Source organism: Megascapheus bottae, chromosome 10, assembly GCF_031878675.1.
Source record: "Megascapheus bottae isolate mThoBot1 chromosome 10, mThoBot2.hap1, whole genome shotgun sequence".
NCBI lineage: Eukaryota > Metazoa > Chordata > Mammalia > Rodentia > Geomyidae > Megascapheus > Megascapheus bottae.
The window spans coordinates 25,934,650-25,950,790 of record NC_143518.1 but is presented as its reverse complement, the minus strand read 5'-3'; the positions used below and the strand labels follow the sequence as shown (position 1 = coordinate 25,950,790).

Here is a 16,141-nt window from a genome sequence, read left to right as displayed (position 1 = left end):
ACATGCACGAAGCCCTGGGTTTGAGTCCCTGGTACGGGACATACACAGAAAAAGCCAGAAACAGCATTGTGGCTCAACTAGTAGAAGGAAAGCTCAAGGACTGGGTTCAAGCCCCAGGACTGGCAAAAAAGAAAACAAAAAAAAGGAAAAGAAAAAAGAAAAAAATAGTAAGGATACTTGAACTGGCTACCTAACTATACTACACTATAGAAAAACAAAAGGCTGTCCTAATGTAGCCTACACAAGCAGCCAGCTTTAATCTGATCCAGATAATTAAAGTGATTCAAGTAACATCAGAGAGACCTGCAGAAGAATCATTTGGCCAGACCCAGTCCAAATTGAGTACTTGCAAAACTGTAAGCAAATAAATGGTTGTTTTAAACTACTAAGCTTTGTTACTCAATGATAAATATCTGATAATTGTTTATATAATTAAGATAAGACATGATTTTTGTATTTATCAATTCTACATAAAGCTTTTATTTTGTTTTTGTCAGTTATGGGGCTTGAACTCAGGGCCTGAGCACTGTCCCTGAGTCACTGTGCTCAAGGCTAGTGCTCTACCACTTGAGCCATTTTTTTTGTTTGGTTTTGGGGGTTTTTTTTGTCAGTCCTGGGCTTGAGCTCAGGGCCAGGGCACTGTCCGTGGTCTTTCTCAAGGCTAGAGCTCTACCACTTGAGCCACAGCACCACTTTCGGCTTTTTTCTATGTATGTGTACTGAGGAATCAAACCTGGGTCTTCGTGTATGCTAGACAAGCATTCTACCACCAGGCCAAACTCCCAGCCCCACACTTGAGTGGTTTTTGAGTGGTTAGCTAGAGATAAGAATCTGCCCTGGCTGAATTCAAACTCAGATCTCAGCCTCCAGAGAAGCTAGGATTACAGGTGTGAACCACTGGGCCTAGCCATTTCATATATATATATATTTTTTTTTTTTTGCCAGTCCTGGGCTTGAGCTCAGGGCCTGAGCACTGTCCTTGGACTTTCTCAAGGCTAGAGCTCTACCACTTGAGCCTCAGCACCACTTCCGGCTTTTTTTTATGTGGTACCAAGGAATCGAGCCGGGTCTTCATGCATGCTAGGCAAGCACTTTAACCAGTAGGCCAAACTCCCGGCCTGCCATTTCATATTTTTAAATAAAATAAATACTCAAAACTGGGGGAAAAAACATTGCTAAAATGCTTGATACATTTCAAAAGAATACTGCTGTGGAGAGGAGAATAATAGAAATAGTGAATATGATCAAAGTATATTATATACACATACAGAATTATTACAATGGCACAATCATTTACAATGATGATGGCTCACACCTATTATCCCTAACTGTACAGAAGATTGAAATCTGAGGATCTCAATTTGAAGCCACTATAGGAAGACAAAATCCCAGAGACTCTTTATCTTCAATTAACCAGCATAAAGCAGGAAGTAGAAGAGCGGTTCAAGTAGTAACAGTGTTAACCTTTAGTAGAAAAGGTAAACTAGAGCAAGAGAATCTAAATCTAATCTCCAATACTGCTGTGCATGCACCAACACACATATGTATACACAGAACCCATATGCACCAAAAAAAGTGGAATAACAGTATCTCTATGACAGTGATTTCAGCTAGTTCATAAGAATGAATGTATGGTAAACTCAAATTTAGGGAAAACTTTCCCCCAAGTTAAACTGGGAAAACATTATGAGTTAATAAAAATCTCAATAAGAAGCAAGCAAAATGCTAGATGTGATGGATATTCTAATAAACCCAGAAACCTAGGCAGCTGAAACAGAATCTTAAGCTCAAGACCAAACTGGGCTACATAACAGTAGTAACAACCACCAAAAAATTCAACTTAGGAAGCAAACATGAACAAGTCTGGCCAAAAACAGAAATAATATACTAAGGTTAATTATCTTTGCAGTATCACATTATTGGAGACTAGTAAAATGCACATTTGAAAGTAAAAGGAATATCTTAAGAACTTTTGGAGTAAGAAAATTCATTTTCATAAATGCTTACCAAAGCTATTCTTTTTTCCCCCCGAGTCCTTGGGCTTTCTCTCAAGGCTAGTGCTCTGCTACTTGAGCCACAGCACCACTTCCAACTTTTTTATGTATGTGGTACCGAAGAATCAAACCCAGGTCTTCATGTATGCTAGGCAAGTACTCTACCACTAGGCCAAACTCCCAGCCCCTACCCTAGCAAAGTTATTCTTATAAACTGTAATGCTAGTCCAAATTCAGCCTATTCTCCGGAATTAAAGAAAAGAAAAAGTTGTTAGAGTAGATTTTAGGCAATGAGGCTAGCCTGATGATGAAATTTGTGACTGTCCTGGTAGATGACAATCTGAGAAGTTAACTATCTCTGAACTCAATCCTGACAGTGCCAAAGCTAAACCAGGCCAGAATACCCAGCCAAGGAACATCCTGATCCAAAGTGTTCACCAAACAGGGATCATTTATCAATCCTGACCAGCCTTAAGATACATGTAAGAGAAGACTGATTAGACCCCATCAAATTTCACATCAAACTCTAGGGTCTAGAAAAAAAAATACTACAAAATTCTAAATGATCTTTGGCTTAAGGGGGAAAAAAATCCTATAAATGAAGAATGTCAAACACTAGCTGACCCAATTTTAATATCATTGAATGTTACTAAATGTATTTTTAAATTGCAATAAAGCATTTTAAAGGTACAATAACTGCTTACATAATAAGTTAGAGCCATGAAACAATTATAATAGCACAAATCTATCCTATATAAACAGAATGAGTTTGTATTATACAGAATTCAGATCTACTAAAAACAAAAACAAGTGTTTCTTATGTATTTAAATGAATTCATACTTATTTAATGACTTAACTGGTCACAAACCCTAATAGATGAGAGGGTACAAATAATAACAGGAAGCAAATCAGAACTAAAGGTAAATATAGTTTTACAAAACATAGTTCAGTTTGAAAATGGAAACTATCAACAGACTTCTTCAAAAGATCCTCTAACTATAATAGCAATACATGTGATCACAGCAGCAAAGCATCTCATTTGTGTCACAAGACCTGGTACAAGCACATTCCTTCCTAGTAATTATGTGTCCTTTTTGTTATTATTTAGCTTCTCCTAGACTCAAGATTCTTTACATGTAAAATAAAGACAATACCAACATTGTTGCATAACTAGAATTAAATGATATAATGTGTTATTCATTCAACAGATATGCTCCAAAAAACTGCTGTTTGTTTTGGATTTTTTTTTTCTTGCAGTGTTCTTGGATTCTCAGGAATGCTAGGCAAGCACTTTAGCACTGAACCATACTCTTAGCCCTGTCATAGGCATTATGTACAAAAATTCCCTTTCCAATCTCTTCTAATGAATTATAATGAACACTCTTAATATTACCAAGGAAATGTAAATTGTATATGTGTATTTGCTGTGCCAGGGATTGAACCCAAGGCCTTGCTAGGGCAAGGGCTTTACCACTTGAGCAACACTCTTTGCAATAAAACAAACTCCCAAGTCACAAATGTCCCCTCCAACCACAAATGTCTTATAAGGACATGATTAAACATTACTTGAGAAAATCTGACCTGAAATAAACTATGCATTGGATCAGAACATATGATTAAGGAATCACATGTTAAAAAGCCTTGACACAAAATAAATAAAAACAATTCCCCAGGGAGTTTGGCCTAGTGGCAGAGTGCTTGCAGGAAGTACTGGGTTCAAGTCTTTGGTACTACATATATAGAAAAAAAAGCCGGAAGTGGTGCTATGGCTCAAGTGGTAGAGCCCTGGTCTTGAGAAAACCCAAGGACATTGCCCAAGCCCTGAGGTCAAGCCCCAGAACTGGCAAAAAAAAAGAAAATCGCCCCCTACAAACAAAAAACAATTCCCCAGGAAATCTGTCAAGTCCAACTAAAAATGGGACTCAGTGTTACCCTATAAGTTTGGTTAATATCCAGTTTCAAAAACAAAATCTTACTGCTTAATTTTTTTTGTTTGTTTCAGGAAATTATATCAAACAAATTAGGTTATCCTTAACAAAAAAAAATATGATTTTTTTTCTGAGAGTTCATTAACCAAACTCATAAACTAGTACAATTTTAGGTTTAGGGTTATAGATAAATTTAAGCATTATCACCATACAGACCTTAAAATTATATGGTCATAATAAAATTTAACATGGGAAAAAAATGCCAAATTAGAGCACTTACAAAAAAAGTAATCTCCTTCCTAAAATACTCATGCCTCAAAAACACATTAGTAGGAGTCATGTAAAAATTGTTATTTTTCTACCACTGAAAAGATCAAAACATCCACATTATGTCACATACAAAAATAAAAAGCCTTACTGATATTCATTCATTATGAATCCTAAGCAAAATAGTTTGACTTCCATGTTTATACAATTATACAATATACTAATCTATTCACCATAACTCTTATGGGAAACTAGGAAGATCTAGGAATCACTGCTGCCCAGTATATTTCATGTAACCTGACAATATTCTTAATGATGGCAAAGAGGTACCAATTCTGTCCCTAAAAATAGGTGAAAGCTATTAACTAGTTTCTTTACACAATTTTAAGAATATGAACTAAACTGGGTTTGGTAATTTTGGAGGCTGAGGTGAAAGAATAAGGAAGCCAGTCTAGATTGAGAAGCAAGACTGGATCTCAAAAAAAAAAAAATAGAGAAAGGGGGTACAAATAAAAGTTAAAAGAGAGGGGGAAGAGGGAAAGGGAGAAAAAGAAAAAACTTAAAAAAAAACACACAATCTCTAAACAAGTTGGACAGTATGCAAGTGGTACAAATGAATTAAGTGAAGCATAACAGACTCTATGAAGGGCTCAACTAGTATATAATCTTTTAGAAAGATGAAGTCAAAGCCCAATAAAATCAACACCAGGAAATGGGTACATCTAAGAGTGGGGTGGGGCCAAGAGGAGAGGGGTTGACAAATGGAGGGGGAGGGGAAGGGGAGGGAGAGAATTCAGTCAGGGATTCATTGTATATACCACAAAATTTAAACAAATAAGGAAAGGAGTGGGTGGAAGAGGGGTGTGAATGCTGAAGGGGTGACACTGATCGACTATTCACCATATTCATAAACTATGTGGCATCTTCTTTGTAAAACTAAAGGTAATTTAAAAATTTTATCTTACTTTGTTACCTGGTATATACTGTATATACGTTTATTTATTTATTTGAAATAGAGAAGAGAAGGGGGAAAACAAGAAGATTGGGAGGGGGTAGGGGGAGGGAAAGGGGAACAAAAACATGAGAAGGGGTATCAAGGTTGGAGAAGTAATGCACCCATTAATTACCTGACGAATGTAACTGTAATCCCTCTATACATTATCCCGACAATAAAATACAATAAAAAAATTTAAGCAAGCTAAACCTCTTATACAGACTATGCAAGTTAATATCCAACAGTGGAAAGCAATCTTATTGGATGTGTTCAATCAACTTTAGTATAAATTTCTTTATTCATAGGTACAAAATGGAACAAAACCATTCCTCTCACTTGGAAATGAACGTAAATACCTTGAAATTTTAAATTTAGCAAAAATAGTTAATACTAAAATTTTAGATACTATTATAGCAAAAATATACAACTATAAAGAAAAGGTTGTCACTATTAAGCCACTATTAAGTCACTCCAAACAGAACTACAGTTATTTCTAGTTTGTCAAAGTTACTTAGAAATGTTCTGAAATTTTAAAACATGCTTTAGAAAATCTAGTTTCAAACTCGGAGGAAAGAGTAGAACGAACTAGTAAAAGGCAAAATCAGAACAAGAGAAGGACCACGAGAACTTAGCTGTAAGACAGACAGACCACGGCTCCTTCAAGCAGAGCCTCCAGAAGTACATCCGTGCCTATCAAAGTTCTCTTCTGCTACATCAATAATCCCAAAAGATCTCGTTGGAAGAAAAGTTCTGCTCAAACCATACCATTTGTTTCCGCTTTGCCCGTAAGTGGCTTTGTTTCCAGTTTCAGAGACTATTCTGGGATGTCAAGACATATATTATTACCGCTCCAAAAGAGCCCTTGTTCCAATTCACCCTTAACCATGAGGGACTGGGGTCGGTGGGGGGGGGGCATAACTGATGTTTACAGAGAATTGATGCTTCAGGGATATTTTGGAGGGGTTTATCCCTTACCACTCTTTATCTGTGTATAACTGGGGAGGAGGTGGTGACACACTAAAAAAAAAAAAAAGAGAGAGAGAGAAAGAGACACCTGCAAACACTATTTCTCCTTGGCAGACTGGTAGAAAGCCTGCCTAAGCGGGCTGGATCTCCAGCAGCTCCAAGGAGACAGACCCAATAAAAGCCACGGTTAGGGGTTACGGGAGGAAGGTCTCGGTGGTTGGCAGGCCCAGGCGGCGCCTGTTTATAGACGTCGTCCTCCCTCCCCGGACCCCTCCCCACGGACGGGGGGGGGGGAGAGGTCTGCACCGCATTTCCTCGGCGCCCGCCCGCCCGCCCGCGGCTCCCCTCGCGGCCCCCCTCGCTCCTGCCCGGGCCTCCCTCGGCCTCCCTTCGGCCAGGGCAGCGTCCGGCATCTCAACCCCTCCCCATCGCCACCCCCACCCCGGCCTACCGCCCCGGGCAGGCCCTCCCCGCCGCACGCGGAGGCCTGAGGCCTAAAGGACGCCGGCCACTGACAAGTCGAGCCGCTGGGCCGGCCGGGAGCCGAGGGCGGGCGAGGACAGCGCCCGGCCCGCCGCGGCCGCCTATTGTTCCCGACGGTGGCCGCGGCCGCCCGACTCCCCACGCCGCTCCCCACGCCGCCGCCCGCCGCTCGCTCACCGCGCTGGTCCGAGCAGCAGCTCCTCTCAGCTCCGAGTCTCCGCGGCCGTCAGCGTCGCCGCGGCAGCCGCCGTCGCTGCCGCTGCCATCATCGACTCTGACTCTGTCCCAGGCCGCCGGGCCACGGCCGACACCGCCACCGCTAACGCCGCCTCCAGCCCCCCACCTGCTGCTGCCGAGGCTGCTCCTGCAGCAGGGGCCATCTTGTTGGTCGGCCTCCTCTTCCTCCGGCTCGCCCTCCGCCGCCCCGTCGTTCGTTGTCCTAGTCCCCTTCCTCTTCCTCAGACTCTGGCCCGCCCCGAGACTGGGGCGGAGACCGGAGAGCGAGACTCCACCCTCTGGGGGTGGGGCCATCGCGGACGGGGCGGGGCCGTCGGAGGGTGGGGCGGGGCCATCGGAGGGCGGGGCGAGGCGGGGCGAGGCGGAAAGCTCTGAGTCACCGGTGGCAAATCCTGGGAGGCTGAGTGACGCTCCGCGCCCAGGTCTCCCCCCACACACCCTCGGTTCTCACGTCTGCAGCGGCAGAGCTGATCCCACGGCCTCGGAGCTCAGTGGGCCAGGGGCCCGGTGCTGAGGGCGAACTGCAGCGTTTCCGTCATTTCCACCCACCGCCTGCGTGCGCCCGACCCCGTTCCACCGTCCTAGTTCACGTCCTCCCTCCCTAGGGTGTCACAAGTTCACCGCCCCACCACCTGGCCGCCGCCAGCCAGGCGCCCCCCTGGCGGTGGGCCGCCCCACCCTTCCAAAGGCTCCGACTCTGGGAAGGGGGTGGAACCGGGGTGGGGGGGGGCAGCCAGCTAGGAAGACCGGGAAAGAACCCAAAGAAGAGCCAACCTCATGACACTTAGACATGCTTCCTCTCTGGGAAAAAAAAAAAAAGGCATCTTCAAGACGGTTCAGACTAAGCAAAACCCTGCTTTTGAGATAGGCTACAATTGGAATTTTTCTAATAACATACAGTACCAATTTCAAAATTAATCATCTAAAATAGTCTTCAAAACAACATTTAATGCTTCGTACACTGACAGGCCTTGGGCTAAGATTCGTAATTTAAAAAAAATTACCTATGAGATCACCAGTGCCAAGAAAAATACTGAAAAAAGCTTGTGCCTCTAACCTGATCCATTGAATCCTGTAAAGGATTGTGTTTGTATTATTTGTGAAACACTCTTTCCCAAACTTCTTCGGAGTTAATATCCTCCTGCTACTAAGATTTCAACTTCTTTGTAAACCTATCGCTGTCTTTCTATTGATTGAATTTACTGCCTTGAAGTGAGCTATGGCCACAATCCATTCTTTAATCTACTATTACATACAGTAGTTCCACAAGTTTCTGTGGACACAGTCGCCTGTGGGCAATAGATGCAAGAAACTAAATGGAAATTTTACAGTAAAAACTCGTAAGTTTTAAAAGTCTTGGGCAGGGAGTTTGGCCTAGTGGTAGAGTACTTGCCTAGCATGCACGAAGATCTGGGTTCAATTCCTCAGGCACCACATACATAGAAAAAACCGAAGTGGTGCTGAGGCTCAAGTGGTAGAGCTCTAGCCTTGGCAAAGCCCAAGGACAGTGCTCAGACCCTGAGTTCAAGCCCAGGACTGGCAAAAATTAATTAATTAATTAATTAAATGAAATAAAATAAGTCTTGCTCCATGGTTCATGTTGTTAATTACTTACCATACTTAATCTGTAAGTAAACTTTAAGTGTTTACATACAGGCGAACACTCAATAGGGGCAGCCAGATATCATCACATGCCTATAATTCCAGCTCTAGATAGGCTGAGGTAGGAGGGATGCCAGTTCCAAGTCAGCTGGACTGCTGTACAAAAAACCCAGAACAACAACAATAAACCCATCTAGGCTCATCCACTCAGCTCAAGGGAACGATCCTCACCCTAAAAGGTTCACTATACTCTAGCAATCATTTCTGACTTTCAGGTTGGGAGGTGGGGGGAGGTTGGCTTTTGCTAATCTAAATGCTATCTCTTGAAAAGCCTTTCCCTTCTCAACAACCAGGCTTTTATCCCTTGCTAGGAAAAACAGATTAATCTCTTCCTCCCAGTTTTCCTCCTCCTCCTTTCTCACTCCTAGGGAATGTTCCACAACAGAAGGTTTGAGTTGCTGTTGCTAAGCAAACATGCCAACTTGTCCATTGAGGTGAAGCAAGTACCAAAACTTCTATTAGAAGCAACCTAGATAAAGTCATTTCTTTGAAATATTAATAATTGTACCTAAGTTGGTACAATTCCCTAAGAAACCATGATTTCAATAAAAATTTTCCTTAATATTTTAATTTAAAAAAGTTAAAACAGAGGCATTTTCCCAGACCCATTCTTAATGATATTAGAAATATTTGTCAGAAAGCTTTGAGAAAACACTTAAGTGTTCACAATAAAATCTAATCTGTGAGAAGTCATTTATGTTTTTATTTCTCTAATTAGACTAAAAGTACGAGACAAAATTTTTGTTTTGAAACTGAGTCTGTAAGAAGAAAAATGACATGAAAGATATTTACAATAGAGCAAAACCTAGATACATAAGGCCATATAGGATGATGCTAAATGAAAGGACCTCCAGGACATAGAAACAAAAGCCATATAATGAGTGATTGTTGTCCTTAATGTACTATGTTATCTCTCATCCCTTTTGCTGTCCCTTGGTTATCTCATAGTTACAGTATTTTACTTTGTTATCTGATATATTGTATATATGTTTATTTGGTTATTTGAAATAGGATAGGGAATGGGAGAGAACAAGATGAGGGGTATGGTAGGGAGAGGGAAATGGCGACCAATGTTTGTGAAGTAATGCACCTTCTATCTAGTGAATATAATGTAACCCTTCTATTAATTACAATAAAATATATGAAAAAAGAAAAATGACATGCAAATTCAGTTGTTTTTCTTGACTTGCAGTTTATTTTTTTAAGATGATTGCTTTAGTACTGGTATTTGTTGTGAATTAATACAAATAAGATTGAACAAGGTATGTTGAAATTTTGAATACACATGTATATATGTGACTTCAAATCTGTTTAAATGGAATAATTTAAGTCAGGGAATTTTTTAATCAATGAAATTTCAGTATTTTATTAAGTACCTTCAGCTATGATAACACATTAAAGCATATTGTTTAACACAAACAGCTTAAGTGATTTATAGTCATTTGAACTTAGAAATAATTATTTTGTAGGTTCAAGAAAATTGGAACAATTCTGTTTTATTTAATGTTTTATTTAGTTCTGATATTTATTGCCCAGAAATTTAGACACTGTCCTGGCCTCTTCCAACAATATACAGTACTGTTAGGTTACTTTGTTGCTGTTGTCGTTGTTAAATTATCTTTAAGTAGTTTTACAAAATGGCTTTAGTTCAGTATGTCGGTTTATGAGTACAAGGTACCTTGATCAATGATACCCTATCATCATTCTCTCTCATCCTGCCAAACCCCATCCATCCACTCAAGTTACCTGATCCCAGTTTTATATATATATATATATATATATATATATATACATGTATATAGCATAACTGTATTCACCCACCTTTGTCTCTTCTTTTGATGGACCCCTCCTTGTCCTTCACCCCTGGCAAACTATGTTTCAGCTTCCTGGTATTCATTTGGTAAAACTGTAAGTTAGTTGTTCAAAGGAGTCACATCACTATAATCCTCCCATGCATAAACCATACTTTAACCAATTTGTGTGTATATGCATTTGGCTTGGTATGTGTTTTCCCATGTTGATAATTCAGAACTCCCACATGATGAGGAAAAAACATGAGTCCTTCACCTGACTTACTTCATTTAGCACCATTTTTTCCAGGTCTATCCATTTTCCTGCAAATGACATGCTGTTCTTAATTAATGAACTAAATAGAAGTCTCTATTTGGCTTCATTTGTTCATTTATTAACTGGGTTACTGATTCTTAAGGGGGTTAAATTTTCTTATGTATATTAATATATTAATATTCAGGATATTAACCTCTTTATTCAATATATAGCTGACAGAAATCTCCCATTCTGTAGGCTATCTTTATTTAGTTATTTATTTACATTATTTTGCTATTCCTGGGGCTTTAGGGCCTGAGCACTGTCCTTGGGCTTTCTCAAGGCTAGAGCTCTACCACTTGAGCCACAGCATGACTTCTGGCTTTTTCTATATATGTGGTACCGAAGAATCGAACCCAGGTCTTTGTGCATACTAGGCAAGCACTCTATCACTAAGACAAACTCCTCGCCTGTCCTTTTTTTAAGCTTAGTAACTATATATCTTTGCTGTGCAGAAAGTTTTCAGTTTGATGCAATTTGTCCATTTGTCCACCTGTCAATCCTCTCTCCTATTTGATAAATACCACAAGTTCTATTCAAGATGTTAGTGCCTATACCAGAAATTCTCCTTCCTGTAGTAGTTTAAAAGTTTCAGTCCTTAGATTAAAGTCTTTCTTTCATCTTTTATCCTTTTTTTTTGTCAGTCATGGGGCTTGAACTCTGGGCCTGGCCACTGTCCCTGAGCTCTTCAGCTCAAGGCTACAGCCCTATTCCTTGAGCTACAGCACCACTTCTAGTTTTCTGGTGGTTAATTGAAATTAAGAGTCTCCCAGACTTTAGTGTCTAGGCTGGCTTTGAACTTCAGTCTTTAGCTCTCAGCCTCCTGAGTAGCCAAGATTGCAGGTGTGAGCCAACATGCCGGGTTCTTTTAACCATTTTGAATTGATTATTATTGTAGTACAAGATTACTGATATCAGTCTAGTTTCTGTCTTCTGCATAAGGATGTCGTTTTTCAGAATCATTTGTTGAAGAGGTTTTTGTATTTTGGTCAGTCATGGAGCTAGGATGCTACCAAATTTAAGGAACTGGAAGCATGGCTCAAGTTGTAGAGCAACAGCTGAGCAAGCACTTAAATATTTGTTACTTGTGATAAAGCATATGCAAATTCATTTTGTTCTGGAAATTTAAAAAATATTTATTGAAGATTAGCAAATTGCAGTTATTTAAGTTTTCTGAGTTTTGAACTGCACATAGCAGTATATACCTGGAATCCTTGCATTCAGCAGGTTAAGGCAGGGCTTTGAATAAGACTTGGTCAGAAAGAGAGAGAACAGAGAGAAAATGTTGCAATTTGTTATATCATCTTTAGAAAACAACTGTGGTTTGATTAGATGTTATAGAAACAACGTTAAGAATCTCTGCACAATAGAACTATAAATGAATATTTTAATTGTAGCAGCTTAAATGTTTTTGCACAAACTTAAAAACTTCCCAGGCAATTTTAGCAAGGAAGATTTTGATTGCCTTGGATAAAGTGCTTGATTAGGAAATTTCTTGTTGGCAAAAGGGATAAAAAAAAAAAGACTGCATCTGTGAGACTTTTTAGCTAAAAGAGATTTATATGGAGCCTTTGTCTTTGAGCAATCTGTGCACTATTAGTCTTTAAATTAGACACTAAATAGTCTTGGCAGATGAATAGGAAGTTCAAATCAGATCTTGAGAGGAGTGTTTATTATTTGGGAATAATCAATGAACAAAGTTAACAGAAGGAAACATGTAATTTGGGTTACCATCACTTCAATTTAAGCAAAATGAATTCAGATATACCCTTAGGGTTTAAGGACGCCGATGACTAAGGACATAAAAATCAGAGCACAGAGAGAGGGGGAGGGAGATAAATCTTTTAAGATGAGTCAGAGGAACTATAAGGGAAATGGACAGTAGATGATTTCTGCAGTTCCTTGTTCCCTGCCCTCATCTCCTCATATGTGAGCTAGGTCGGTGGCCATCTTAACAGAATGGGAATGTACTGGAAGAAGATTGAGTAGAGCTCACAGTTTTGAAATTCAGGAAATAAGAAGAACCTAGATAGCCAGTACCAAAGCTAAAGTCAGCTTTGAAATGGCCTGGAAAGGGCACCAATGCCATTGTCAGTGATGCTGGAGAACCTAGATAGCCAGTACCAAAGCTAAAGTCAGCTTTGAAATGGCCTGGAAAGGGCACCAATGCCATTGTCAGTGATGCTGGACACCAGCCATTCCAGAGATTGCTGCCATTGGGTTGTGATGTCCTGCTAGTCTTTGGATGCCACAGCTACCAAGGGGATGAATTGTGTTTACTTCTCATAGCATATCCCAGATTCGAAATCACAAGTAAAAACTTATAGTTGTCCAAGCTTAGGTTGCTTTCCCTGACCCTAGCTTGTATTGTTGGGCAGTAGGACAGGGAACTGCAAATACCTAAACTGCCTGCCCCTGTGTACTAGAAGAGATCCTACTTTCTCACATAATCCCCAAATGGAATTCTCAACGCAAGGAGGGGAATCAGAATGTGGCTAGTCAAAATATTACTAAGAGCCAGGCACTGATGGCTCACGACTGTAATCCTAGCTACTCAGGAGCCTGATATCTGAGAATCAAGGTTCAAAGCCAGCCTGGGCACTAAAGAATGTGAGACTCTTATCTCCAATAAATTACTCAGAAAAAGCAGAAGTGGTGCAATGACTCAAATGGTAGAGCACTAGCCTTGAGCAAAGAAAGAAAGAGAGAAGGAAAGAGAGAGAGAGAGAGAGAGAGAGAGAGAGAAAGAAAGAAAGAGAGAGAGAGAAAGAAAGAAAGAAAGAAAGAAAGAAAGAAAGAAAGAAAGAAAGGAAAAAGAAAGAAAAGAAAGAAAGATAGAGAAAAAGGAAGAAAAGAAAGGAAGAGTGGAATTTGGAAATATTCCTAAGAAACTAAACCTGTATAAGAGAACCTTTGGTCATGTCAATTTCCTGATATGCTTCTTTCCAGAAAATAGAAGTATGCAATATCCATTCTTTTCCTGCAAATTAGTACACATGTAGATTCTATGGGCAGATTTCCATTTCTTTCTTGGTGTGCATATGGAGAATATAATTCCTACTTGACAGATGATTGGATACAGGAAGCATGGACTCTGGATCTGGATCACCTTGATCTGAATTCTGTTCCCACTTATGTGATCATGCACAAATGATTTAATCTTTTTGCTCTTTCATAAAACAAGCGTAATAGCTGGATGCTGTGGCTTATGCCTGTAATAGTAGCTACTCAGGAGGCTGAGATCTTAGGATCGTGGTTCAAAGCCACCCTGGGCATTAAAGTCTGGGGAGACTCTCATCTTCAATTAACCACCAGAAAACTGGAAGTGGTGCTGTGGCTCAAGGGGTAGGATGGTAGCCTTGAGCTGAAGAGCTCAGGGACAGCATCCAGGCCCAGAGTTCAAGTCCCATGGAACCACAAAAAAAGGGTAATGACATCACCAACCTCAAAGGGTTCTTATTATAACATGTAAAATGCTCAAAATAGTACCAGGCATGCACAAACACATGATAATTATTATTAGTACTATTACTTGAAGAAACCATAAAAACTGGGATTTGGAATTACTTTGGGAAATCCAAGAAAGATTTTCTTGTGAGCAATGTAATCTCAGCTGAAACTAGTAAGAGTAAATGGTCAGGTTCTTGTAACTTTATTGAGTTATTTAGGAAGGGATGGATTTGTTCTCCCCAAGTCTCCTGTGATTATGTACCACTGTTTTGATGGCACCATTTTTATTTGTAGTCACACAGGGAGGAAGGGACTATGGAAGGGAGTAAGTGGAAATTTTTTCAGAGTATACTGAATGAATATATGCTAATATTGCAATGAAACCCTCCATCACATTACAAATGTATGTTAACTCAAAACAAACAAACAAAAACAAAAAACAAGGAGGAAGAATGTGGTTGGAAGTCCCAGCTTTACATTCTTATAGTTTATAATAAAAAACCAAGAGGGGTTCTCCACTCCCACCTTTATCCACAGCCAACAAGCAGAACAAGCCAACAAAGGAAGGGACTGGCCCAGCCCAGGTGGTGAAGACAGATAAATCTGCTTACTATTACATGCGGTAGTGTTTTTTGTTTCTTCCCCCCACACCAGTCCTGGGGCTTGAACTCAGGGCCTGGGCACTGTCCTTCCTCTTTTTCAAGGCTAGAGCTCTACCACTTGAGGCACAGTACCACTTCTGGCTTTTTTTCTGTATATGTAGTACTAAGGAATTGAACACAGGGCTTTTGCATGCTAGGCAAGCACGCTACCACTAGGCCGAACTCCCAGGCCTGTTTGTCGTTTTTAAACAGGGTTTTCCTATGAAGCCCAGGTAAGCATTGAACTTTCAATCTTCAGCCTCCTAGGTGTTGAGATTTTAAGTGTGTACCACAATATCAAGCTCAGGCATTGCTCGAAATGTACTAACTCACTTAAGTTCTTACAAGACCCTTACAAATCAGAGGATTATTATCAGTGTAATGCAAACAAGGAAATGGGAACAACATAAAGGATTGGCTGATTTTCCAGCGGTTACATATTACAAAAGTGGCAGAGCCTTCGGATGGGATCCAGAATCTAGAACTTTTCACTGTTCTGCCAAAGAGTAGTAGAAGATAAAAACCACTCAATATTGCTGGGTATGCAAGAAATCTATTTCAAAGCATACCTAGCGGAGATTTTGGAATCAACCCAAAAGATCAGTTTGGTTTGGCATGTTCAGAAGATGTAGATTCAGAAATGTTTGTTGTAGGCCAGAGTGATTAAAAGAATTCCATTAAGGCCTTCCAGGTGCTGGAGGCTCATGATTGTCTTCCTTAGCTACCCAGGAAGCTGAGATCTAAGGATCGACAGGGCAAGAAGGTTCCTGAGATTTTATCTCCAAATAACCATCAAAAAGCCAGAAGTGGAACTGTGGCTTAATTGGTAGAGCACTAACCTTAAGTAAAAAGACTCAGAATTTCTAAGTTCCAGGCCCTGAGTTTTAAAGCCCCAGAATCACACAAAAAAATAAATAAATAAAATTCAATCAGTATTCTAAGTCACTCAAAGAATATTTTGGATATAATGTGTTTTAATTCCCTTCAGAAATTTCCACAAAAAAAAAAAGCACATTCTTGGCTATTAACTAAGAGCTCACTTGTATTACAGATAACTTCATTTCCTAAAGTACTGGAGATGTCATCATTGGAGAGCTGAATGAAACCATGAGGCCTTTCTTTATCCAAAAGTTTTTGTTTATAAGGAGATCATTAAGTATTTCTTCAGATTCAATGACATCTCTGAACATCTTTTCTCCCCAGGTTTATTTGATTTGTTTTGGATTCATTTGTTTTCACAAGACTTTTTTATTTTTTTCTTTGGAGCCACAGTTCCACTTCCGGTTTTATGGTACTTAATTGAAGATGAGAGTTTTACAAACTTTTTTTGCTCAGACTTTGAATGCAATCGTCAGATCTCAGCCTCCTGAGTAGCTAGGATTATAGACATGAACCACAGCCACTGGTGCCGG

General features: G+C 40.1%; 1 protein-coding gene across 2 annotated transcripts in view; it reads right to left on the bottom strand.

Annotated features, from left to right (window-relative positions):
* The window catches only part of Rc3h1 (ring finger and CCCH-type domains 1), an 80,004-nt gene extending 71,438 nt beyond the window's left edge, over positions 1-8,566 (bottom strand). The window contains exon 1 of one of the 2 annotated variants that reach the window (XM_090340398.1): positions 8,486-8,566. The gene's annotated coding sequence lies outside the window, so the exon portion shown is untranslated. Of the gene's footprint in view, positions 1-6,810; positions 6,898-8,485 lie in introns of those variants that run through there. The other variant, XM_090340397.1, reaches the window with a different exon arrangement.
* Positions 8,567-16,141: the final 7,575 nt, after the last annotated feature.